The following is a 25,589-nucleotide window of genomic DNA, read 5'->3' as shown; positions in this document are numbered from 1 at the left end:
TGCCGCATCATTGATCACCCTCAGTTCTGCGCTGCTCGGCTCATTGCAAAGCGAGAGCTCTCGTCTCGGCTCATGTTTCAAAATCTTTAACCCTTTAGTACCATGACGCGTTTCCATATTCATTCTGCTTACTATCTGGTGATTTTATACAACTTCAGAAACTAATGTGGGGGATTCAAATAATGAAGACTGTGGCATTTAATTTTCTGACCTCATTAGACCCTTCCTAACTTCAATCGTACACAAATCTCAAGGTAAAGATGTGTCCCAGTATTGAAGGTTTAACGAGGATTTGACCTCTTTTCTCTTGCCTTGAAATCCCTGTGGGCTAGAAGCTATGGGTACCGGAGAGCTGAACCGGTATTTCACACTTCTCGTCGTCAGTTCATGTGTCTAACGAGCAACGAGCTGACTGTTCTCTCCCTTGCCTTGGGTTCCTTGAGGCCTCTTAATATTATCAATCCTCTCATTAGTGCAGAGTAAATGATGATTTAACTTCATCTAGGAGGAAGGTTTCAAGACATCTATCTCTTTCTTTTGGCTAACTCTCTCAGACCCGCAAGGGAACTGAGAACTAAATGAGCCTCTTTTTTGGTTTATGTTGGCCTTGGCCGGTTATTCTCTCTTGCATAGAAAAAGACTGAGGCCCTGTTAGCTATATTCCTATCGCTCCCTTTCCGGCAACCAGCACACAATCTTGACGTCGTTTTGTACCGCTTTGATGACGCAGGCAGACGTGGCTTGAGGCTTCATTTCTCTATCTACTTGCACTAAATTGCTTCTCACATAACACATGCAGAATTCTTGATCACTCACGTATATTATTCATTGCTTATAAAATACTTATCATTTCACGATAGCCAGAACCTTTGCTTTTAGACATTTAATATTTATGAAGCATTAGTCGTTGGTGCAGGAAGTACGAGTCTGCTTGTATATTGAAAGACTAAAACGGTGCCTCAGTTGACTTTATTTCCAAATTTTCGTGTGATCAGAAGATTAAGGCACAGAGTCTTCACGATTTTAACCACCACGTAAGTTTCTGAAGATGTATAGAATCGTCAACTAAGAAAGCAGGTCATGATACTGAAGAGGTTACGTTCAAACAAAATTACGGATGAGGGTAGGTAGAGAGAGAATAGATGGTTTCATACAGGAACTACCACTTATACTTGAGTTTCTCGGCTTATTACAGTTATTCTTGTTCTCCTTTGATGTTCTCATGGTTTTAACTCCTTCAGTACCATGACACGTCTTGATATTTATTCCGGTTACTATTTACTGATTTCAGAAACTCATGTGAGGATGAAAATAGTGAAGACTCTGGACCTTTAATCATCTGACCTCCATAGACTCTTCCTAATGAAAATAAAATCGTCAAATCACATCCAAATCCTACTGTAAAAATGTGTCCCAGTACTGAAGGGGATAATACTGTAGAATACCACACAGGCAGAAACAACACACCAAGAAACACGAACACATTTATTTTCACTCTTTACTTGGTTGCATTTTTGAACGAAACACACGAGCAGCGAAGGAAAGAGAAACATAATTAATGATTAAACAAAGAATGACTGGCAAGGGGAAAAAAGTTCTGAGGAAAACAGGACAATGCGCCTTTCATTCCCTGGAAACAAAAGAGAGAGAGAAAAAAAACTAAGAAAAATATATTAAGTTTTAAGAGTTAAGGTTCAAAACTATTTAAAAGAAGAAAAAGAAGGACAAGAAAAAGAAGAAATGGAAGAAAGAGAAAACGAAGGACATTATATTGAGTCAGAAAAAATATTATATATATATATATATATATATATATATATATATATATATATATATATATATATATATATATATATATATATATATATATATATATATATATATATATATATATATATATATATATATATATATATATATATATATATATATATATATATATATATATATATATATATATATATATATATATATATATATATATATATATATATATATATATATGAGTTTCAAGAGTTTAGGTTCAAAACTATTTAAAAGAAGAAGAAGAAGAAAAAAGAAATGGAAGAATAAGATAACGAAGTATATCATATTAACAGTCAAAGAAGAGAAAAAAGCAAAATTATATTGAGTTTCCAAGAGTTAAAGTTGAAATTTATTTAAAGACGAAGGAGGAGGAGAAGAAGAAGAAAAAGAAGAAAAAGAAGAAGAAGAAAAAAAGAAGAAAAGAAAAAAATAGAAAAAAAAACGAAGTACATTATATTGACAGCATTTTCGACGTAAGTGAAATGAGAGTAGTTGGTTCAAAAGCTATGACTCGTTGTCGTGAAGCTTGAAAACTGCACAGAGTCTTTAGCACGAGTACAATGCGTAGTTTGTTTGGCAATAATTACCTTAACGAGAGAGAGAGAGAGAGAGAGAGAGAGAGAGAGAGAGAGAGAGAGAGAGAGAGGGGGGGAAGGAACAAATATATACACAGGGATGGATAGACTTCTCTCCCCCCCGCTCTCTCTCTCTCTCTCTCTCTCTCTCTCTCTCTCTCTCTCTCTCTCTCTCATCACAAAAAGAAACACCCACAACAGCTGTTCCTACCAATACACAACTATTTTTTATGTATTTATCTAACTTAACAAAGGTCCACTCTATTTCTACAAGCCCGCTAAGTCCCCGCCCTCTGTACACCTAATTTTGCTTAAATGCACGACCCCCACGCCTCTATTTCACACTGCACAGCCTCTTAAACACTGGCGTTGCTGCAGGGATTACCGCTCGCCACATGAGTGTAAAGCCCCCTAGTTAAGTAGTATTCTTATGCCTTGTGCTCAGCGTCGCTCCTTGTGGACACCGAAGGCATTGCGAGAAATGATCGTGGTAATTTCTAACACTAAATTGGCTTTTCTTTATGATTTTTCACTTGTCTTTCTGTCTCTCTTCTTGGTAATTGCGTTACAACTGAGGTTTCTTTTCCTCGTCTCAGAATGCCGGTCTATGGAAGGGGATGATTGCTGAGAATTGAGGGATTGCCACGTGTATGTCTAATGAATTCATGCTGGTTAGGTTTCCGTTATATGTCTGCACACTAGAACTTAACGCAGACCAAACTAGGATTATCAAAACTTTCCATCACTATTATTAATTTTCATCACCGTCATTATAACACACTCGTTCATACACCACGACCACCACCCTTGTCACCATGTGTGTGTGTGTGTGTGTGTGTGTGTGTGTGTGTGAGCCGCCGCGTTGCCAAGCTGCACCAGAGTATGTAGGTCACTGACTTGCCCCACTTTTTTTCGCCGACCTTGACCTTAATCTTGCATGCGATCTCGCCACGCTCTCAGCCAGAGGAGAGAGAGAGAGAGAGAGAGAGAGAGAGAGAGAGAGAATTTAGCGGAATCATAATCTGAGACACACGCAGATGTTCGTCCTCTTCCTCTTCTTCCTCGTCCTCGTCCTCGTCTTCCTCCTCCCCCTCCTCACGTGCTCCTCCAGTGAGTGCTAGCAACTGAAAAGAGATAATAATGCAGAGTGTCAGGAGAGGTGAAGGTGCTTGGGAAGGAAAGGAGGCGCTAGTGTCGTTTTTAAGTTGGTTGTCGATCAAGTTACCTGCAGTCATTTCATTGTGTGTGTGTGTGTGTGTGTGTGTGTGTGTGTGTGTGTGTGTGTGTGACAGTCATCGCATTGTTAATCCCTCCAGTCAATCATATTACAATTGCCAAACACGCCCTTTTCCCTCCCAGTAATAGGAAAATAACGAAGAAATGACCTCAATGCCACTTCATTATTCACATCATGTTAATTGTCTCGGTCACGTCTTTCAAAATTAATGGAACACAGTAATGAGGTTATAATTAAGAGCTGGCATTCTTTTTTTCATTCACTGTTCAAACTAATTGGAATACGAATGGAGGTATTTTTAACATGACTCTTGGGGAGAGAACTGCTGTATATATAACCTGTTTCCTCGACTTTAATCAAAGGCACGTGTTCCTCACCTTCTTTCTGCAACACTTGAATAGAAAGAGCCTTTGCTGCGCTGGTACAAACTATCCTAATACTGTCACTGCTTTCCTGACCCTTGTTGTGTTGTGTACGTATTACACTGTAAACTCAAAGGAACTGTCGAAAGAGGGAATGACTTTTGTTCCCCTTCCTGTAACATTTGAATAGAAAGAGAATGCTTAATATTTGTTCAAACTATTCTGATACACTATTTCTCCTCTGTTCTTTACGTATTACAGTTACAGACAAGAAAACTCAAGGAAACTGTGGAGAGGCTAAAGTCTTGTCCTTTTTGTAGCAACACTGGGAAAGAGAGATACTGTTGCACTCTTACAAACTATCCAAGGACATTACCACTACTTCTCAATTTCTTACCAATCATTCTCTACTTATTTAGGAAAATTGCCGCCACCACACCTACAGTACACTATACTAGATTACAAAACGGCACAGTACTTCAATAATGTTTCATGTCACCAGCTGTCCCTACCACACACAACCAAGGACCACCAATAACCACCACACACCGCCGCCGCCGCCTACGCCACCGCCTGCCACCCAAGTACACCAAATTTATCCCAAACACTCAAAATAAACGCCAAAACACATTCACAACACTACACAACAGAAGAAAACACACTCAGAACACACCACAACACTACACAACACAACAAAACACACTCAAAACACTCATAACCCTGTCAATAAAGCCCCAAAACACTCACAAATTCAGTCAAGTGACACTTGTGTAAAGATGGAAACCACCGCCGCCGACGCCGCCATCACCATTCTGCCTTACTTAAGGCTTCACCACACCAACACCCACCATTGAAATTTTTATCTGAGCAGTTGATAGCCAAGCATAATCGTGTGGCTGCATTTGGTGATACCAGTGGCAGAAAAACAATGCTATGTGTGTCAAATATTAGTTAAATACAGCTGGTAGGCTGGCAGCAGGCGACAGCTGAGCCAGCCCCGCCCACTTGATGACGTCACATCCCTGCCAGAGCAGGCTGCCAGGCAAGCTGGCGAACGTTGGGGATTTTACGTTCGTAACGGAAGTCATTTAAAAAATGACATATAGAAAAAACGAAGCCACAGCCGAATAATTAATATTTTGTGACTTGATAGAAACTTTAACCAATAACCAAAATATCAAAACATATCCAGCTCATCTAGTTTTAAAGAAAAATGTGAATCAATTATAATAAATGTATAAAATAATTTTCACTAATGACATTGCTAAAACGGCCACCCATTTCGACTTTAATCTTCTTTCGAAAAATATTAGGCAATATAAACTATCTTTTCATGCATTCAACACTAACCTAGAACCAGAAGTGAACGAATTAACAAATATTTATATAAAACAAATCCATTAAATTCTAAACTCATTAAAAACTTATAAAGTCTAGCCATCTTTACTAGGCGAGTATTGTAACACATACTATAGAGTATCAGTTATCTTTTAAGGCATTCGAAAACGAGCCAGACCATCAAACACTAACTTAAACAAACAAAACAAAAAGGTATATAATTTATCTTTACCAGGACTAAACACCATTACAAAACTTACATATTTCATTCGATAGCAGTGTGGCACACGTAAAAGAGCATAAACGATTCAATGAAATGATGAAAACTCAGTTATAGCGTGAAATAAAAAAGCCGATTATGGGAATCAACAAATTTTACGGCACCAGATGGTTCTTATTTAGCCACGAAACACCATTAAACGCCAACTATTTACCAAACACAGGCACAGGAAACACTTCAGAGGCAACCAAACATTCATAGAAACACTAAAATCATAATACACTCACCCAATTATAGAATGAAGAAATATGTGAAAAGGAGGTGTATGGCAACCAGCGGATGGGCGCCCAGAGGAGAAGCCGCGAAGGGACCGCTGCGGGGCGGGGCGGAGCCAGCGGGTGGCTGGCGGGGCTGGGTTGGTCTGGACACCAAGGATGCATTGATGTGGTGGCAAGAGATGGTGGTTGTGGTGGTGGTGTGGTCAATAGGCCTATGTAATTTGCATAAGCCTGTGTTGTGGTGGGGTGTGGTGGTCTGACGGTGGTGGCAGGGACTGTGGTGGTGTGTTGGTTGAGGCGGTGTCTGGTGGTGCTATTGTGGTGGTGGTGGTGGTGGTAGTGATAGTGTTGGTGTGTTGTGGTAATGGTGAGGTGGGGTGTTGGTAGTGGTGGTGTGTTGAGAATGGTGAGGTGGGGGTGGTGGTATTGTGATATGGTCGTGGTGGTGGTTGTGATGTTCACGCTACTGCTCCACAAACTCAACTGATGTGTGTGTGTGTGTGTGTGTGTAATCAATTCTAACAGTAAACGTATATAGTATCATTGGTGTTAACCTCAGCACCCTTGTTGGCTCATTTCATCCTTCCATCTTTCCATCTCTATTAATCTTCCTACTGCCTTGACTCTCGCATTGCATAACGTAGTCTTACTGTTCACTACACTGTTCACAATCTACTGTATACACAAAAGCACACACATTCACACACATAGTGGCAACGCATCACCGTAGCCGTGGTGCATGGATCTGCGGTGGTAGGATGTAGCGGCTGTTTGCGTCATGTTACCCTGCCCTGCCCTGCCATTCCCTGCTGCAGCACGCAAGGGCGGAACCATACTGTAAGCACTACACAAAGTACTATATATACATACTAGGTAGTGGTGGTTGTGGTGGTGCGTGACTCTCTGCCACAGCTACTATAGTCATGGTGTGTGGCGAGAAGGTCCGCTGTGTTGTGCTGTTTGACATGTATGCCTGGCTGACCACCACTACTTACCAGCCGCTCACCGCCCGCCGCTCACGCATTACACTGACAAATAACTGCAATCAGGGGAACTGTCCACATGCAAAATAGTTTCTTTTTTGCCTCCTCATAACATTTTCTATGAGAGAAAATTGCATCATTGTGTGGTATTACTTTTCTTTTGTACTCATAAGAGAATAATATTTCCGCATCGCCTCCTGCACGATGATTTCACAGCGTGCAGTGCAACATCAAAAAGACAAAGAGAAAAGTTTTACCCCTACAATCCTTACCATTCTCCCTCCATCTTTAGTCTCTAGATCTGCTGACAACCTGTGTGCAAAACCTGATAACTGACAGAATTCAAAGCGACCACAGGACTTGACTGAGAGAAAACGCCAAGCCCAGTTGAAGTGAAAATGACAGGATAGACACTCGACAACTAATCACCACGCTGGAAGAGAGGCAAACAAATAGCAAGATCAGAAAGCTAACATGAAAACATCTGGCGTATGAATGAAATAAATAACGATAAAAGACTGTCAAGAATACTAATCTGATATTTTAGCACTTGCCTGCTGCCAGCCAACACGTGCAAGACAGTGAGGTAAATATCACACCGGAATGCGTGCAGACAGAAACACTTCAACAGACGCGGCAATTGGGAGAGTGGCTCGGTGGTAATAGTCATGGAGGCGAGTTTAGCTGGCGGGAAGTAGGCGTCGCACAGTAAAAGCCAACGAAAAAAATGCCTTGAACTTGTTTGTTGCTTTAATGAGCTCAGAATTTTGTTCGTGTTGAGGGTGAGAGCGAGAGGGGGATGGAAAGGAGGTGGAATGAAGGTACGGCGAGGAAGACGGGAGTAAAGTTATTGTTGGTGTGAAAGTTGGCTCGTTAATTTAACTTGGTAACGACAGCGGCCATTGAAGGAGTGTGAGAGGTAGCAGAGTAACGGCGGTAACAAATTATATTTTATACGAAGAGCCTCTAAACAAAGGAGGGAAAGGAAAGGAAAAGGAAAAATATACTTGCGACATGCGAGGAAATACATTAACTGAGGTACAGCGGCAGTGGTGCTCCGAAAAATATAATATAATATGAAATTTCTTGCATAAATGCCTGATGAGAAATAAAGATGTGATTGATAACAGCAACTAACGCCTCCAATTAACATCATCGTTTATTACAGACATTAAAGATAATTTCAGAGATACGAATCGCATTATCGTGAGGAAAAGTGTGTTTATCTTACGCCATTTTAGATACAGATCTGAGTTACGGACACGGAAATCCACGCTGAAACTAGAACACTAACCAGATCTGAATGACGAGGAATTACTAGTTAAATGGCTTGTAATGCGGTAATGGAATGAATCTTACTGTGCCTATTTCTCACAGCCCAGTCCGCTCTCTCACTGTACCATGACACATTTCCATATCATATTGCTTTCTATTTGGTGACTTTATACAGCTTCAGATACTTTTGTGGGAATTAAAATAGTGAAGATTCTGGCCATTAAACTTCTGACCTCCATAGACCCTTCCTGATGTAAATAAAATCTAATCACACCCAAAACCTGTAGCAAAAATGTATTTCAGTACTATAGGGGTTAAATGACTTATAATACAACAATTTCAGTGCTTATGAACAAAAGAAAGAATCTTACTGTGGCTCTTTCTCATCAGCCGGTCCGCTTCCTCTCTTATCTTTCTCGCGACAGACGTGGGAGCAAGACCTTCTGTTTACGGTGGAATAATTCTCTGCTGTGTTGAAGATGGGAATATATTTTTCTGAAGTCACTGAGGAAATAACAATTTTCTGCATTTTCCTATACCACTGTGTCAATTTCTTTTCCAACAGTTGTGTGCATGGTTACTGTTATCTCTTTATTACTGTCATTCTCTCTCTCTCTCTCTCTCTCTCTCTCTCTCTCTCTCTCTCTCTCTCTCTCTCTCTCTGAATTTCGTAATATTTATGGCCTTCTTGCCACTCTTCATTTTTAACTTTCAACTTTAGCTGTGGAAAATATTAATGCAGTTTGTGTGTGTGTGTGTGTGTGTGTGTGTGTGTGTGTGTGTGTGTGTGTGTGTGTGTGTGTGTGTGTGTGTGTGTGTGTGTGTGTGTGTGTCCCCATTTGTCTGTCTGTCTGCCTGCCTGCCAATAACACTTCCATAAACTGAACTTTTCCTCCCTCTGCCAGTCTGTCTGTCTCTCTGTCTCTCTCTCTCTCTCTCTCTCTCTCTCTCTCTCTCTCTCTCTCTCTCTCTCTCTCTGCCCCTAAAACATTGCACTAAATTGCGTCTCAAGTGACAGCCAGCTTACACCGCCGCCACCTGCTGTAACAATGGTTCTCTCTCACAGTAATCCGGGTTTCCAGCTCAGGGGAGTGTTGGTGGGCCAGGCCAGGGGATTTCTCAACCCTTTTTAACATGGCGTGATAGATTTAGAACACTGATATTGAGGAAAAAAATGCGTTCGATTGGTCTTGCTTTATCGGACAGCTTGTTTGGTTTTGGGTCCTATAGGTGTGCTTGAGTTTTCGTCTGCGTAGTGAGTTGATGATGAACTGGTATGTGTATCAACCCCTTGAGTACCATGACACGTTTCCATATTCATTCTGCTTATTATTTGGTGATTTTATACAGCTTCAGAAACTTATGTGGGGTATTGAAATAGTGAAGACGGTGTCCATTAATCTTCTCACCTCCTTCCTATTGACAAAAAAAAAAAAAAAAAAAATGGTTTAATCGTACACAAATATCAAGGTGAAAATGTGTCCCAGAATTGAAGGGATTAAGTTTGTAGTAATGATTTCCCAGTGCTGAGAGGTTAAATTAATTGGATTTCCACCTGTTATACTAGGATAAAGGCAATTAATGATGCCAGACACCAGTGATCTTTCTTTTACACTTTCATCCGTATACATTTTTGAATATTTATCGTATGATCACCATAGGAATGGAAAGCAAAACCATTTAGCTTTCCTCACATAGTTATAGTGTTCAGGTAAACGTCAATAACATCAAACAAACTCATAACTTTTCACACGTGTAGGTATCAATATGAGTTCCTAGAAACTACTATTATATAACCACAATATTCGTAAATACTGAAGGGTATCCTCGCCGCCTTTGTATTCCACAGTTATGCTTCCCAGGAAACATACAAACAACTGGGTTACATCAAAGGCTCTCTGTTTGAATATGTATGGCAGGTCCCCGCGACGACCCAGTGCCACGATGGCTGCTTAGGGTTACCGGGCCAAGTGGTCCCGCATTTACAAGTATAAGGCAGCTGGTCTAGTGCAAGGAATAGCTCACACTTGTTTCTGCCTCGTCGGGTTGGTGAGAGTAAGGAATCCAATACCCATAAGTGTGAAAGTGTTCGAGAGAGGGATGAAAAAAGGGTCTTGATAGTTATATATATGTGTTTCCACTTTGATATGGTAAATACTGACTATAAATATCTCCTTACGGTGTTTTTTTTTCTATTCAAAGAGGGTTTTCTGTCCAAGGACAACACAAGACAGTGATATAATACTCCAATGATAATGCTAATTCTAAGAAGAGAGTTGTTTATAAAGAATATCCAAAGTAACGAGGAAAAATGTCGTGATATCTAATTCCCTAACTATAAAACGGTTTCCAAAGGCCACAGAGATGATAAGCCGGCATTCTTATGAGCGTCTCTCTTGCTTACACCTTCATTTACTATTTGATGATTTTATACAGCTTCAGAAACTTATGTAGGAATTAAAATAGTGAAGACTCTAGCCATTAATTCTTCTGTCCTCCATAGATCTATCCTAATGTAAATAAAATCGTCTAATCGTACCCAAAACTCATGGTGAAAAAGCGTCCTAACATTGAAGGAGTTTATACCATACATACCTTATTAATCTATTACTAGATCTATAGAAATCACTCTTTACCACATACAGAGTCCTTGAGAATAGTGAAGGCGTGGTGCTCAAGTGATAAGAATACATTTAGCACGTGATTGAAGCCAAGGAGTGAGCCATGCCTGCTTCCTTTTGCCACGTCACAGAGATGATAAGCTGGGTTTTCAAGAGTGTTTCTCCATTTAATAATGTAGAAATCTTGTCAATCTGTCTCTAGAACTGTAACAACTCCTTATAAATCACGTGCAAATTTAGATAAAGGCTTTTGAAACAGTGGTGAAGGACAAAAATGTTTGCGAATACCAGCAATTGTCACGTGTTTGTAATTGTCAAATTCTCAACAGCGTTCTGTGTCTTGGAGAACTTTCACGTCCCCGGATTTTCTTTCCACGCTTGCTTGAATGCTGTAAACTTTACCTGTTGAGAGAGAGAGAGAGAGAGAGAGAGAGAGAGAGAGAGAGAGAGAGAGAGAGAGAGAGAGAGAGAGAGAGAGAGAGATGGAGGACTGTGTGCGTGTGCGTGCGTGTGTGTGTGTGTGTGTGTGTGTGTGTGTGTGTGTGTGTGTGTGTGTGTGTGTTTGTGTGTGTGTGTGTGTGTCGGAGGCCAAGGCTTGAGGGGAAGAGCGCAGTGTTCTGAACCAACTGACTTTGTGGATATACACAGATTTTTATCCCCTGCTTCTTTTCCTTCCTTCAACAATACACACCATGGCAAAAGAATCGTTGACGTGAGCATTTTGAATACACACTGTCAGAGAGAGAGAGAGAGAGAGAGAGAGAGAGAGAGAGAGAGACTTTTCCATAGTATCACCGAAAGGAGTAACGTTTGCGAGAGAAGAAAACATTTTTTTTTATTAAAGTTGATATTTTTGTTACTTTTTCCCCCATGTGTTATTTGTTCTTTCTTTGTGTTCATATGGTTCCGTTCTTCCTCTTCCTCCTCCTCCTCCTTCTCCTCCTCCTCCTTTTTCTCCTCCTCTTCCTTCTCCTCCTCCTCTTCCTTCTCCTCTTCTTCCTTCTCCTCCTCTTCGTTCTTCTCTTCCTCCTCCCACTCCTCTTTTTTGTTCCTATTGCCCCTAATCCATGGTAATATTTTGTGCCACTCAGCCTGATTGCATGAATAGTGAGATAACTTTCTGGTTATTGATAGCTATATTAATTAATCCACTGAGCCGCCACCAAAAATTAAGCTAATAACTCAACAAACCGCACGAGAGAGAGAGAGAGAGAGAGAGAGAGAGAGAGAGAGAGAGAGAGAGAGAGAGAGAGAGAGAGAGAAACGTCGATTCATTGCCCTTCTTTGTGTGCGTCCTAGGCTTCACAGCTCACGCCAGAATGAATGATAAGATACTGTACACTTGTTTTGCCACTGGAAGATTGAAAACGTTGTGAAAAGAACATGGAAATAGCAAAGATTTCTATTGTGTGTGGGGATGAGCTGTCTCTCTCTCTCTCTCTCTCTCTCTCTCTCTCTCTCTCTCTCTAAGTAGCTAAAGCTTGAAAGATACGAGCGACCACAAGAGCCACTACTAAAATTGTTCGCCAAATTGACACCAAATCCAATAAATGTCTCGCCTTATTTATGGAGAACGGACGAAATAAATAAGTAAATAGACAAAACCCCTCACAATACTTTGGTGCTTTCCTGGTACTTCTCTGGTGCTGCATGACACTCGACACTTCTGTAGTCTTCGCAATGCAGTGTTCATTCATTCCTTCACCTCTCGGAAATTATTGGAAATGTTTCGTAACGCCCGTATTCAAAAAGCCTTTGCTCTCTCGCCACAACAGTTTCCCAGGGTTACAGAGACGACTAGTCCGGTTTTCAATCTTAACGTGGACATTCGAAAGAAGAGGAGAGAAAGTAAGAGACTCGTGGAAGTGACTATATTTTCTCCTCTTTTTCCTGAACACCTAAAAAAACATGGCAATTTCTAAGACACTTTATTCATTTTCCTCTTAATCTTCACGACAGGAATAACGAGACAGCGCCATTTGTCCCAGATTTTTGGCAAACTCTGTTAATCTTTTAGGGAACTGACAATGAAATGGGCCTGTTATTTTTATTGTTGTTACCCTTGACCAGCTTACTCTATTCCATAAATAAGAATAGTGTTAAGGTGAAGACAGGTTAGGTTAGGTTAGATCTGAGTTGGGTTAGGTTACGTTAGGTTAGCAGGGAGATGCAGGCAGGCAGTTGCGGCGAGACTCAAGCACGTTTCCTTTATGATGAATGCATTTGAGTATGAATTAATAAGCTCTCAGTGGCAGCCATGAGCCGTGTTGCCTGTGAAGTCGAACCCTTGATGATTAGTCATTGTTCTGACGTGTGTGTGTGTGTGTGTGTGTGTGTGTGTGTGTGTGTGTGTGTGTGTGTGTGTGTGTGTGTGTGTGTGTGTGTGTGTGTGTGTGTGTGTGTGTGTGTGTGAGGAGAGAGAGAGAGAGAGAGAGAGAGAGAGAGAGAGAGAGAGAGAGAGAGAGAGAGAGAGAGAGAGAGAGAGAGAGAGAGAGAGAGAGAGAGAGAACAGTAAACTGAAAAAAATGTTTATACTCTTTCTTTTTTTCCCTTACCGAAAGTGCAGCGCCTGAATACAATAGGCAAGGCTTCGTTCTGGTGGGAGAATGTACACGAGGCTCTCCCATGTTGAACCCAGGTGCGGGGCCTCCTACACGGGATCGCCCACCCACCGCTGATTATTGCATGCATTTCGCCGAGCCTCGAGGTGTAGGGGCGCTCTGCAGGCTGTATGTGGGGTGGCACTCATAACCCGCTGCAAAATGTTATCATGTCCTTGGGTGGAGCTCAGTGTGTTTGTGTCGCTGTGTCCGGTTAGGTTCGTATTCTCAAACACTTTTGCGCTTCACACTGACTATTTCAAAAGGCTATATTTAAATTTACATGAGTTTTTTTTATGGTGTTTTTACAGTTCTTGGGGCAGAGTGACAAGATTTTTACACTATCAATTGGAGAAACACTATTGAAAAACCTGCTAATCATCTCTGTGGCCTTGGAAAATAATCGTGGTGAGAAAGCGTTTCTGAATACGAGCAAAGAAAGGTTTCAAGACACTTCTGTTAATAGATAATAGATCTCTCTTTAAGACTGGCAGCTACAGAGGGACTTTTATTTTTCCCGATACTTTTAACTAGAGATCCCAATACGTGGATTTTGTAATAAGAAGCTCTTTGTGGACGAGGATCTTCAGTGAGCCTTTTCTTTTATTTCCCTTATGTTCTGGTGGAGTGACGAAGAGCTAGCAGGTGGGTTTTCACATAGGAGATACCCAAAATACCTCGTCTAGCCCGTAAGTCACGTGAAAAGCCTACATTGTTTAAAAAGAGCTTCCATCAATAATATTCTCCTATTGCAGTTTGTGTTGGGAGGGAAAAGGTCAGTGAACTTTCCTTCTGATTTTGTTATAGGAAGAGTGGCACGTTTCAAGACATTTGTTCCTTAATTTTGGCTAATTCATTACTTAAGGGAACCGGCATTTCAAGTGGGTCTTTTTTAATATTTTGTTGCCCTTGGCTGGTTTCCCTCGTGCATAGAAAAACAAAAAACAAAACGCCTTTCACTGCTCTTGTGGACAACCATCTTCAGCGAGCCTTTATTTATTTCCCCTTATTCATTCTGGTTGGAGAGACGAAGAACTTCCATCAATAATATTCTCCCCTTGCAGTCTGTTTGGAGGGAAAAGGTCGGTGAACTTTCCCTCTGATTTTGTAATAGGAAGAGTGGCACGTCTTTCCTTTGCTCTTGTTGACAACCATCTTCAGTGAGCCTTTATTTATACCCTTATTTATTCTGGTTGGAGAGACGAAGAAGTTTCATTAGTAATATTCTCCCGTTGCAGTCTGTATTGGGAGAGAAGAGCTGGGTCGGTGAACTTTCCCTCTGCTGCTCCCTGTGATTCTCCTCCGTGACTGGTTGTGAGCCCATCGTTAATTATTTAAGGTGGTGGAACATGTTGCAAAGGACTTAATTCCTTTGTCGCACAACACTGCTGAATTCTTAGGTCACGCATGCAGGTAGGCAAGCAGAAACACACACACTCACACACACACACACACACACACACACACACACACACACACACACACACATGGACATAGACAAGGACAAAGTGAATATAATTTCTGCAGTGAAACGTAATTAGAGAGGTGTGTGTCAGTGGTGGCAGAGAGAGAGAGAGAGAGAGAGAGAGAGAGAGAGAGAGAGAGAGAGAGAGAGAGAGAGAGAGAGAGAGAGAGAGAGAGAGAGAGAGAGAGAGAGAGAGAGAGAGAGAGAGAGAGAGAGAGAGAGAGAGAGAGAGAGAGAGAGAGAGAGAGAGAGAGAGAGAGAGAGAGAGAGAGAGAGAGAGAGAGAGAGAGAGAGAGAGAGAGAGAGAGAGAGAGAGAGAGAGAGAATATAATGTATGTATGTCTGTATATTTACCAAAATCTACACAGAAACCTTATTCCATTGATCACTTGGGCGGAAATTCGAGTCAAAGGCACATTCATATAATTTCTTCCCTCCTTTTAACCTTTGAGTCTCGCACTTCACCACAAAGCTCCTGGTCTTGTCTTGCCTGTCTTTCCTTCTCTCTTACTCCTTCTTACAGGTCTCAGTATGAATAGCTCACCTTACGACGCTTTCTTCTCTCACCACGACTATTTTCAAAGGCCACAGAGATGATTAGCCGGGCTTTCAAGAGTGTTTTTCCAGTTACTAATGTAGAAATGTGGCGTGTAGAACCATAAAGTACCTTTGAAAACTCGAGTATATTTAGATAAAGCCTATTGAAATAGTGGCGGTGAAGCGCAGAAGGGTTTGAGAATACTGGCCAAATTCTCTCGCTTTCCTTCGCCGCCTCTTAAACTCGCTACTTATTCTGGCACTGCAATGGTCTAGTGCGTAAATCAAGCGGTAACCTAACGTATAATCATCCTCGTTCCTCCTTGTAATCACGTCGTCTCTTGGTCAGTCCACGTTTTTCTATGTTATTCAAGACACGGTAGGAGAGGTGAAAATAGCCACGTTTTTTTTTGTGTGTAATTTTGTTGTTCCATGTATTCATGTCGCCTCAGGTTCAGTCTACGTTCTTGTGTGTTATTTGAGTCACGGTTAGCAAGGAGGAAATGGCAGTTTTTTCCTTTTTTTCAACTTGTAAATTGCCTTCTCTGCATTTTTTATAAATATATTTTTTTTGCGAATTCTTTAGTCCCTACATTTTTTTTAAAGCGTCATTCAGCTTTTATGTTTCTCTTTTTTTCAGGTTTTTGCATATTTTCCAGCACCAGACTTAGACTTGCCTTGACTTTGACTCCATTGGTGAAGGCAAAAGTTCAACTAAAGCCCAGATGATATGTTGCTAAATCTGGCCAGTAATTGAAATCAAACAGCCACGTTGCATTATCGGTTTTGGCGAATAGCTAATTAAGTCAGGCAGCGGCTCACCTTATTATTGGTGTTCCACTGCCCGGCTCAACTTCAGTTTGTGTGTGTGTGTGTGTGTGTGTGTGTGTGTGTGTGTGTGTGTGTGTGTGTGTTTTATTAATCTTCCAAAGGCTGCTGTTAGGAAAGAAGCACCATTGTAATATGACCTCCATGAAATAAATGATGTATTTTTTATCTTTGTGTTTTTTCATAATCTTCTAAACGCTATTGTTGTTTTAGGAAAAATCCTGCTGTAATATGAAGAGTTCTGTCACTTTGTTATTATCATTAGTGTTCTTCTTTCTGGTAAACTAATAATGGCATATTTAATAGAGATAGAAAGAAAAGGTATATATGTGTGTGTGTGTGTGTGTGTGTGTGTGTGTGTGTGTGTGTGTGTGTGTGTGTGTGTGTGTGTGTGTGTGTGTGTGTGTGTGTGTGTGTGTGTGTGTGTGTGTGTGTGTGTGTGTGTGTGTGTGTGTGTGTGTGTGTCTGTGAGTGTGTGTAAAGGAGAGGATGGGAAGTGAAGGAGGAAGGGAGAAAGAAGTAAGGATGAGAGAATATTCTGAGGAGAGCTATCAATCAGGAAATAAAGTAATGTAGAGGAAACGGTGCGTGCGTGCGTGCGTGTGTGTGTGTGTGTGTGTGTGTGTGTGTGTGTGTGTGTGTGTGTGTGTGTGTGTGTGTGTGTGTGTGTGTAATTAATTTCCTCCAATAAGAGCGCTGTACTGAGAACACGTGATTTATTGTACAAGGAGGAAATCTACTTAATCGCGAGACACTAAACAGTTTTTAATTACGTTGCATTCTCTGGGAAATGAGGACACAACAATTGGTGTGTGTGTGTGTGTGTGTGTGTGTGTGTGTGTGTGTGTGTGTGTGTGTGTGTGTGTGTGTGTGTGTGTGTGTATGTATTTGTGATAATGAATCACAATATCTGCATCACAATTTAGCCCAGAAACATACTTGCATAATTCCGTTTGTCTATGTATGTGTGTGTCTGTCTGTGTGTCTGTCTACCTGCGTGTGTTTGTGTGGATTTTTAGGTTAGGATAGGTTAGATTTCTTATTCATTTATTTTATTCTTATGGCTGATGATACGTGACAACTCTTGGTGCACCCTCTACATGTGTCTCAGTGTCCTCGTGTATTGATATAACTGTCGACTTGGAGGCGTGAGAGTATCTTCTATCCAGCTGCCCCCTACTCAACGCACACACACACACACACACACACACACTCTCTCTCTCTCTCTCTCAAGGTTGTTCGTGATGTCAGCGCGTTAAGTTTCCTCCATCCATTGTTAACATTTCCCTTTTAGGCGCATGTTTCTTCCTCGTTATTTGCATTTTTTGTTACATACTGTGAAATTTGCCGTTAATTTTTTTTCTACGTTAAATGAATTTTTCTGGTGGTCTGATCACGCTAACATTTTACACAGGCGGAATTCTGAAAGCGCAGTATGCAGTTTCATGAAATAAGCGCCTTTTTTTCAGGGTTAAGCAAATTTAGCTGTTTTTTATATATATTTTCTACATCCAGTCTAAAAAAAAAAAAAAAAAAAATAAGGTATCTAATACGAGGGATGAATAATAGCCGGTGTTTTTACTCACCACCACCACCACCACCACCACCACCACTACAAGTCATAACCTCACTCAATATCGTTATCAATATTACTCTTCGTGTCTTTGTTTCTTTGACCATCATTATTGTTATTAGCGTTACGAGCGTCTCATAACTGGCAGTGGTTCCAGTAATGAGCAACTGGCGCCATTACAGAGAGCACACTTGTTATTACTGTTATTAGCAGCAACATCTGTCCAAAGAAAGAGAAATCACTGGAGTAGATTGCACACAGTGATCACGCACAGTGTCATGCAACGAAGCTTAATTGTGAGAAACGTGTAGTCTTTTGCGCCTTGGTTTTCTGGTATATATGTGTCTATTTCCCGAGAGAGAGAGAGAGAGAGAGAGAGAGAGAGAGAGAGAGAGAGAGAGAGAGGGAGAGAGAGACTAAAAGTATAAAATAAAATGGAACAACAAGAACAGATGACAGACAGAAACTTTGAAGATCACAAGGTGGTGAGTTTTACGAAGAGAACAAAGCCTTGGAAACAAACACACACACACACACACACACACACACACACACACACACACACACACACACACACACACACACACACACACACACACACACTGTACAGAAAAGGAAAAGAGAGAGAGAGAGAGAGAGAGAGAGAGAGAGAGAGAGAGAGAGAGAGAGAGAGAGAGAGAGAGAGAGAGAGAGAGAGAGAGAGAGAGAGAGAGAGAGAGAATACGAAGAAAACCAGGAGTAACATTACCATTTCCCTCCATCAAGCCTTTCATATGAATAGGACGAGAGGACGAGGGCTGAGGAAGAGAAGAAAGACGAGGAGGAGGAGGAAAAGGAAGATAAGGAGGCGAAGGTGAAAAGGGACATTTAGCTTACATATTATCCTGTCTGGAGTAATGATCATGAAAACTGCGACCATATAAAACCCTGGGAAGACTTGTGACCTTAATGGCCCAGCTCTCCCTAACGCTCGTTCTGGTAACACTGGGAAGTAGCTCAGCCCCCGATTGTCCCTAATGTTGAGAGAGAGAGAGAGAGAGAGAGAGAGAGAGAGAGAGAGAGAGAGGGAGGGATAAGGAGGGATGTTATAGTAGATCCATATAAGGTAGTTTGGCATAAACCTCTCTTGTGACGTTGACTGGTGACTTCACACACACACACACACACACACACACACACACACACACACACACACACACACACACACACACACACCATATGTCAGGTGCCAACATGGGGGTTGTGTAGACTTAAGATGTATGAATGTTAGTATATAAGAATATATATACATGTATAAGTAGGTTCAATATGTAGGATTTTCAGCTCTGTACCTGTGCTAGCTGCCATTCAAATAAACCGAAATATTATGGTATTATTATTATTACACAAACACACAAACTATCATCACACTCTTTTCTTACATTCCACAGCCAGCATTCACAAACAAGTAATAATTTCGGGAGAATTTGATGTAAAGCTTAAACTCACTACCTATAGTGGTTAACATACACACTGAATATAATGTTCCTTATCTGGGGATGATTCGGTGCATTGGGGCTACATGTGCTGTTGGGTGGCTGAAGGAACCTTGGGCACACGAGTTCGAGAGTATAGCAAGGGTATCTACTTGGGGTAACAGTTCCCAGATGCCAAATTGAAAAGATCTTTATTAGCAGGCACTTGACGAAATAATATCTATCCAAAACTGACGAGACCACCTGCAAAATATTTCCATAAGTATATAAGACATTGTAGGGAATTTCACAGAGGTAAGGTAAATGTAGGAGGTGAATCATGGGTGTGTGGGAAGGATAAATATAAGGGCAGATTGCTTCCTTGGTATATATAAATATGTATCTAAAACTCACGATACAACCTGCAAAATATCTCCATTAGTTTAGAAAGTAATGTAGGGAAAGCCATGGAGGTAAGGTAAATGTAGGAAGTGAATCGTGGGTATTTTAGTGTGACAGGGATGAAGGTAAGACCAGATAACTTCTTAGGTATGCATGAAAACTACGGAAAGCCTCCATTAATAGGGCGTGTGATGCATGGTGTCATGGAGGTAAGGTGTTTAGGAAGTGAGTGATGGACATTTTGGCTTAGCAAGGCAGTGGATGTCAGATTACTTCTTAGATATTCAGGAAAATTACCGCCATAAAGCACATTAAGAAGTGATGAATAGCAGAGAGAGAGAGAGAGAGAGAGAGAGAGAGAGAGAGAGAGAGAGAGAGAGAGAGAGAGAGAGAGAGAGAGAGAGAGAGAGAGAGAGAGAGAGAGAGAGAGAGAGAGAGAGAGAGAGAGAGAGAGAGAGAGAGAGAGAGAGAGAGAGAGAGAGAGAGAGAGAGAGAGAGAGAGAGAGAGAGAGAGAGAGAGAGAGAGAGAGAGAGAGAGAGAGAGAGACGCGTACCTTCCCTCATTACCAAGGTCTTTTCCTCCTTCCCTACAGGTTTATGGTAGATTCTCGAGGGAACACGGACGGAAATGGAAGAAGGTGATAAAGGATTCCCACCCATACCCCTTCGCGACTCCCAGGCGGCATAACGAGAGGTATAAGAGCGTGAATCTGTAGTTTAAAGGATGGAGTGGAGAGAGATAGGGTGAGATAGCGAACTGGATAGAGCCATACAGTTTTGGAAGTCTTAGGAGAGGAAGAGGGTCAGTTTTTCCTTCTTCCGCTGTTTCCCTACGTTAGTTAGCCATATGTTTGTGTTTCCTCTAGTTGTTTCTATCTCTTTGCATCTTCCTCTGTGACTTTCATTCATATCTTTTGGAGCTCCCATAATTTCGTTCTTCTATAAATCACTGTCTGTTTCTCTCTCTCTCTCCAGTTGTTTCTATCTCTTTTCATCGTCCTCTGCGCCTCTTATCGTCATCTTTTTTGTAGTTCTCACAGAATTCTATCCATCTCACTCTCTGTTTCTTCCTCTGATTCTTCTTATCTCAGCTGGTTTCCTGGTCTTGTCATTTTTCATCGCTTCCGTAATGCATTCAAGGGGAAGATGTGCGTCAGGTAATATTCTTCACGTCTTCAGGAGAGAGAGAGAGAGAGAGGCCCCCCCGGGAAACAGGCACAGGTCGTTTGTAGAAGTTAATTACAAAGATGTCGACATTTATCTTGAAAAGTGAGGCAGTGCGCGCGTCCTTAGTGGAGTGGTGCCCCGGCATTTAACACCGCGTGGGTCGATTCCAGCGCCTACTGCCAAATGTAGGCGTCATTTCTCTGGTGGTTTGAGTTAATCACGCCGCACTAATTGAAACTGCGTCGTGTTTAGTGGTTGTATAATTCATGTACTTTGGTTTTGTGTGTGTATGTTTGTGTTTTGTCGGTGTGAGTGTGTGTGTGTGTGTGTGTGTGTGTGTGTGTGTGTGTGTGTGTGTGTGTGTGTGTGTGTGTGTGTGTGTGTGTGTGTGTGTGTGTGTGTGTGTGTGTGTGTGTGTGTGTGTGTGTGTGTGTGTGTGTGTGTGTGTGTGTGTGTTTATGGAAAAGGGGAAGCTGACCAAAGGCAACAAAAAAAAATCCCACTTGATTGCCAGCTCCTAAAAAAAAAAATAAATAAAGACTTGAAACCTCACTCTTAAAAGAAGTCAAGTCGTAGGAAGACGGAAATACAGAAGCAGGCAGGGAGTTCCAGTGTGTGTGTGTGTGTGTGTGTGTGTGTGTGTGTGTGATTATGAGCTCCTTCTTTAGCGGGCACTGCGAGGTATTGTTGCATTAACGAGCCTCGCGAGCCCACCTGGTGAGTTGTGACGCAAACTTAAATCTTGAGGAGAAAAGAAAATGTAAAACTGCAGACACGAAAATTGAATCAAGTCGGAATTTCAAGGAGTTGTGTTTGTTTAGGGCGAGAGCATCTGATGTCAGGCGATGTTAAATTGGCGTTAACTAAGGCAATGCGCTAAAATTACCCACCTGAGGAACAGCGGACGAGGGAGAGAGTGGTAAGAATAGCCACGGGTTACCGAAACACAGCACGCGAATACCGCATAAACACTGGAAAAGAAAGAACAAAAGAACACTGAGACAAAAGATACGAGGCGGAGGGAGCTTGAGTGAACTGCACCAAGATTCAGAACATGACCAATATTATCCCTTATCGTAACTTGAAGATTACAGAAACTGGAACAAGATCCTGACGTATGAATGTAACAAAGACGTGGCTGGCTGAGGGGTACAAGTCACCACATTGCAAGAGACTGGTCGTTGTGCGTGGGTTTCTTGCACTTTAAATAGAGAGATTACCTTATTGTTGAGTGACTGCTTGTATTGTTACCTAAGACTGAGGTGGTGAAGGCGTATCATAAGGAGAGATAGTGCACGGAGGAGGAGGAAGGTAGAGATTGATTTACCGGGCAGTGGAGAGAAAGGCAGAACTCTGGGAAGGTTTATAGATGCAGTGAAGGATGCTTGGTAAACTCTGGAACTTCGTACCGTCTTCTGTATTTCCAGCTTCTTATGACGACTTCGTTTAAGAGGGAGGTTTTAAGACATTCATGCCTTTCTCTTGGTCATCTCTCGGACCTGCAAGGGGATCGGCAACTAAATGGGCATTTTTTTATTATATTTTGTTATCCTTGTCCAGCTTTCCCCTCTTACATAAAAAAAAAAAAAATGAGTGTGATTGAGAATAGCGCATAAGACCGAACGCGTTTTCTAACAACTACTGATCTACCCACCCATCTTTAGACACACACACACACACACACACACACACACACACACACACACACACACACACACACACACACACACACACACACACACACACACACACACACACACACACACACACACACACACACACACACACACACGGTCACTGAAAGGAGGTCAGCCGAGCATTAAGAAAACAAAAATGAGGCAAAAGCTCGCTAAATGCCGCTCTCCAAAAATGCGAACAGTGGAGGAATTTCAATGAGAAGAGGGTCACTTTAGCTCCCGAAGACTCCTCAGGTCCTGATTTTGTTTTCTGAAGAAGTCCAATTCGTATGAAAGGGTAAGAGCCAAATAACGAAGACGCCTCAGTGAGGTGGTCGGGGGAACAATCATCCTGCTGTGCTCTGTTTACTAAAGCGAAAGAATAGCAGTGATAGCGAAAGCAAAGTGATTCTCCAGTGCCTTTCACTGTTAGAAGAACGATGCTGTTTTTTTGGGTTTAGTGAGACGAGCAGTAAAAGCAAGGCGGACTCTATGTTATTGAGGTGGTTAAAGGAATAATTATGCTCTTTTCAGTTTAGTAAGACGAGCAGAATGACAATAATAGAAGCAAGGCACTTTCCAGTTACTTTCTGCTGAGGGGTTTGAGGGAATAATGAACAGTAGAAGCAAAGAAAAATCTTTCTTCGTGCAGTGGTTGAGGAAATAATGATGCTCTCTTCAGTATGATAAGACGAACAGAATGACAATAATAGAAGCAAGGCAGACTGTTCTGGTACTTTCTGCTGAGCTGGTTAAGGAAATAATGAGCAGTAGAAGCAAAACAAAATATTTCGTACTGAGATGGTTGAAGGAATAATGATGCTCTTTTCAATTTGATAAGACGCACAGAATGGCAATGATAGAAACAAGGCAGATTCTTCAGTTATTTTCTACTGAGGTGGTTGAGGAATAATGGTACCCTTTTCAAATTAATAAGACGCACAAAATGACAATGGTAATAGGAGCGAAGCAAACTTTATCTTAGTGCTCTATTGAATCTAGTAAAAGAAAAAAAAATGATACTGAGAATAGAAACAAGGCGGGTTCTCCATTTGCTTTCCATTGAGTTTTTTTTATTTATATTTTTATGTAAGAGAGGGAAACTGGGCAAGGGTAACATGAAAAAACGCCCATTTAGTTACGAATCCCCTTGCAGATCAGAAAGAGTTAACCAAAAGAAAGGGAAAAATTCTTGAAACTTTCCTGTTAAATAAAGACAAGTCATAGGAAGCTGGAAATACAGAAGCAGGCAGGGACTTCCAGAGTTTACCAGGGGATAACGATGCTATACGACGAAGCTTAGGAACAACTGACAGAATAACAATGACAACAAATTTATATCGACACAATGAAAGTCTTGGTTTACAGTTGAGTTACAAAAAAAGTACTTAACGAGACCTGATTGGAAAATAACTTGTGGATTTAAAACATTCACAAGATACTCCAATACACTCAGCATATTTTCCAGTTGGGCGTTATGCATTTTTTTTCCTGTGTATGTACATAAGAAGAGTGCAAGTAGATATTTACGTCAAGATATAAACTTTACCGACATCATCGTTAAATTTTTCCACCTGCCTTGAAGTGTAAAGGAGGAAGAGGAGGAGGAGGAGGAGGCGCAGGAACATACACACCCCACACCTGGTAGAGAGGGCGTCGAGTTTGGCGAGGCACGAGCAGTGTGTTTAGTTTCGCCCAATTTTGCTGAGTTAAATGGACAGAAAAAGCTTCTTGCACTGGGAAGGTAATTTATGAGGTAAAAAATTCAGATACCTTGCCGCCACTTGTCACCGAAGCAGGCAAGGACCTCAGGTGGTTGTGGCGCGTGTGATAGCGGTAAGAAAACTCCGGAGAATGGCTTGGTGAGGCAATAGTGATGGTAGCGAGTCTCTAGTAATGATGGGGAGTGTGACGGTAATGCCCTCCGTGTGAAAGGCAAAAAAGGTTATTCTGGATGTACTTGTCTTGTGGAAGGTTCCTGAGAGTGTTTGCTAAGACATGAAAGAACAGGATTTATGAATGTATGTGTGTATGTGTGTAGGTATGAAGGTGCTTAATAATGATGGGTAATGTGATGGTAATGCCCTCACTGTCAAAGACAAAAAGGTTATTCTGAGTATACCTGTCTTTTTGAAAGGCGCGATGTATGTATGTATATGTATGTGTCTATGTACTCTAAGGTTTTTCTCTTGGTGGGTGTAAAAAGGAGGAAAGGAGGAGGAGGAGGAGGAGGAGGAGGAGGAGGAGGAGGAGGAGGAGGAGGAGGAGGAGGAGGAGGAGGAGGAGGAGGAGGAGGAGGAGGAGGAGGAGGAGGAGGAGGGACTAGATTATGACTATATATTTCACCTTTCCTCATTTTCCAATGTAACTCTCATCTATTTCCATCCGAAAAAAAAGTAAAAAAAAAATCTAACAATGTTTTACTTCATGTCACGTTTTACATGTCAGTTCAAACTCAAAAACTTTCAATGACTCAGAAATTTGTGACATGGTAACTGAATACGGCACATATTATAATGAATCCCTACCCAGCGGACAGTGACAATTGTACAACACAGAATAATGGTGGTATTCAAACATGACAGCGCGCATTGTTGGTGAATTGATATATAAACAAGTGTGGGAGGAGAAAACAACTCTGCTTTTTATCAATTTTCTTTGCATAAGCAAAGAAAAGCATGCGACCCTGTAATTATGAAGCTGTTCCAGTATAGCGCATGTTGACTGACAGTGAGTAATGAGTGTGTTTGTTAGTTTGACTGTGTTGTTGTTGCTGTCTACTGGAAGTGCAAGTGTGATTCTGGTAACAGGAGTCCATTCACTTGTTGATATTTACTGCTTCATTATCCGCAAACCAATTCAGAGATGCTTGATTCGTATACCAAAGTCTCTTACATTGATGTCAAGAAAAGGCAAAAATAATCCTTGTTCTTTTATTTTCTTTTTTTGCTTACAAATATTTTTTCTCATACCCACCACACACACACACACACACACACACACACACACACACACACACACACAGAGAGAGAGAGAGAGAGAGAGAGAGAGAGAGAGAGAGAGAGAGAGAGAGAGAGAGAGAGAGAGAGAGAGAGAGAGAGAGAGAGAGAGAGAGAGAGAGAGAGAGAGAGAGAGAGAGAGAGATTTCCGAACTATAACAGATAAGTTTTGTTGTTTCTTGTGTTGTGTCAA

General features: G+C 41.4%; 1 long non-coding RNA gene across 1 annotated transcript in view; it reads left to right on the top strand.

Moving 5' to 3' along the window:
• LOC123504256 overlaps positions 1–25,589 on the top strand; it is an 88,587-nt gene that overhangs the window by 41,316 nt on the left and 21,682 nt on the right. Inside the window, exon 2 of the long non-coding RNA XR_006674776.1 lies at positions 20,148–20,248. This is a non-coding gene — a long non-coding RNA (uncharacterized LOC123504256). The remainder of the gene's footprint in view (positions 1–20,147; positions 20,249–25,589) is intronic.

The sequence above is a fragment of the Portunus trituberculatus genome, chromosome 15, assembly GCF_017591435.1.
Source record: "Portunus trituberculatus isolate SZX2019 chromosome 15, ASM1759143v1, whole genome shotgun sequence".
In the NCBI taxonomy this organism is placed as follows: Eukaryota; Metazoa; Arthropoda; class Malacostraca; order Decapoda; family Portunidae; genus Portunus; species Portunus trituberculatus.
This window is presented reverse-complemented; position numbering and strand designations above follow the sequence as displayed.